Source organism: Sinocyclocheilus grahami, unplaced genomic scaffold (genome assembly GCF_001515645.1).
Source record: "Sinocyclocheilus grahami isolate Dianchi unplaced genomic scaffold, SAMN03320097.WGS_v1.1 scaffold1643.1, whole genome shotgun sequence".
NCBI lineage: Eukaryota > Metazoa > Chordata > Actinopteri > Cypriniformes > Cyprinidae > Sinocyclocheilus > Sinocyclocheilus grahami.
In genome coordinates, this window is record NW_015506822.1 from 108,360 (window position 1) to 110,859 (window position 2,500).

A 2,500-nucleotide genomic window follows, 5' to 3' on the forward strand; every position below is an offset into this window, starting at 1 on the left:
GGGTAAGACACCCTCCCTTAAAGGGGTCATATGATGCTTTTTTAAAGATCATTATTTTGTGTATTTGGTGTAACAGAATATGTTGGCATGCTTTAATGTTCAAAAAACACATTATTTTTCAAATACTGTACATTATTGTAGGTCCTCTATGCCCCGCCTCTCTCAAAGGTTTTGTTTTCTACAAAGTCCCTCCTTCCGACAAGCGCAGTCTGCTCTGATTGGCCAGCTGACCCAGTGCATTGTGATTGGCCGAACACCACAAGCACTCGTCGGAAATGTAACGCCCCTTAACATAATCGCGAGCTTCATCTTTCAAAATAAATGTAAAGACAGTAAATAATTATTATAATCATAATCATTAGTTTTACCATCAGTTCAAGCCCGAAAGGAGAACAGAGACGTGTCTCTCTCTCTCTCTCTCGCTCGCGCACACACGATGCGCAAAACTCCGAACTTCGAACAGTCAATAGCAAATACTTAAACTAATAACAAAACAGTAGCTGATTCAGAAGCGCCAGATTGTCATAGCAAAGTCAGAATTACCTCCTCTCCTAGGTTCACCAAACGGTCGTCCATAAAATGCATTGCTGTTCTGTTGTAAGTAATCTTAATGCATCTACTTTCGGAAGGCCAAATAAAGTGCTTTTGCTTTCGCCTAGAAACACACAGCGTCTCCCTGACATGCTGCTTCAACACTAACTGCGATTACTGAAACCATGCCTTCTTTCTTTGCGTGAACATTTGGGCGGCATTATGCAAATATTTCCACATAGTGATGTAGATATGTGGGGGCGTGTTAGAACGAGCCGTTTTAGGGGGGCGTGTCAGAGTCTTAACTTTGATAGAGAATATCTCTTTGGTTTTGAGACTTTAGTCTTTGCAACTTCAGGGATCTTATCTATGCACAATCAGCTTGTAACACTCCAAGAGAAAGGAAAACTTGAAATCGCATCATATGACCCCTTTAAGAACAATGTGCATTTACTTTAAAATTGTGCTTTATTTTAATACAGTATACATTTAGCATGTGCAGGATGGTATGGATGAGCCAATATGTTATTAAGGGTAATAAATATTTGCTAACTTTGTTGTTAGAGCACAAAATTATTCAAAGAGGCACTACTGCGGCAAGAAGCCCCTCTTTTAGAGATTGCATAAATTACTTTTGATAACATTCTAATATTTATATATTTTTAAAGTTTCATTAATGTAAAATACAAAATTATACAACTATTCTATTTAAAATTGTATTTTGACAATTCATGTGAAGAACTGAATAACTAATGACAGACAAAGCAGCATCAGGGTAAAAGAGATTCATCTGAAAGGTACATTTATTCTTTGACATATACAGGCATATGAATATTTACATATTTATTTGCCTGTATTTTAATTGAATATATGTCATAATAGCAACATCATGAAAAACAGTATTGATATTGAGTCTGTAGTTTGAGGGAGCTTTGTTGTTGGACTCAACAACTGGTGTGGCATGCCATCTGGAAGTATTTACTCTGCTGGGATGTGAGTCAATTATTTTTTTTACTGGTGATATGCTATTTACAAAAACATAAATAGTATTTTGTACTGAGCTTGTGTATACTTCACAGTGGCACTAGTAAGGCCACAGTGCCCCATGTAGGCTGACAGCAGTCACTGATTCAACACGCAAAGCAATTCAATATTCCTGTCACATCCTCACAACACATCTTACACACCCTGATGAAATGTGAAATTACATCCCCAATGACTCAAATAATCATTGCAATTTCGTTTTCTCTTTCCAGTTTATTAATCTACCACTACCCATAGAATCAGTGACAAGAGAATTATATAGACTACAGATAGAAAGTCAGGCCAACTGACACATAGACTACTTGCATTATATAAAAAAGCCAATACAATTCTATTTGTTTTACATTAACAATGTAATTATTTTTCTATTTAGCATACTAAAACCTATAAATCTCACTAAGTGCGCGTTTTAAGCATTTTTTTTTTATACATTATTTCAAAAATAATAACAAGCCTACAGTAACACATTTCAGATTCCATCTATATTTTATTTGTGAACTGATGTTCAGCTGTTCTTTTCAGTAGTCAACTTATTTTCAGATCATCATCTGCAGGTGTTATATGATGGTCACAGACACGGAGATGTGGCTACCTTTCATTTCGCCATAGCTGTTTTCAAGCCATCTCAAGTTTGATTTTGACGTGGCATAAAGCGATGAAATCTGTTGGTGAGTGTTTACCTACTTTTTAATTAGTCTTCCATTAACACTATCATTTATTCTTTTACATCAATAAGCGATTAAAGAAGGTGCACGTAAATGATCATAGATGATCATAACGAATCATATCCACTATGTAGTTGTTTTGAGGAGCCTTCTTTGCCTCGTCAGAGGAAACACCCCTGATAGATAGATAGACAGACAGACAGACAGACAGACAGACAGACAGACAGACAGACAGACAGATAGATAGATAGATAGATAGA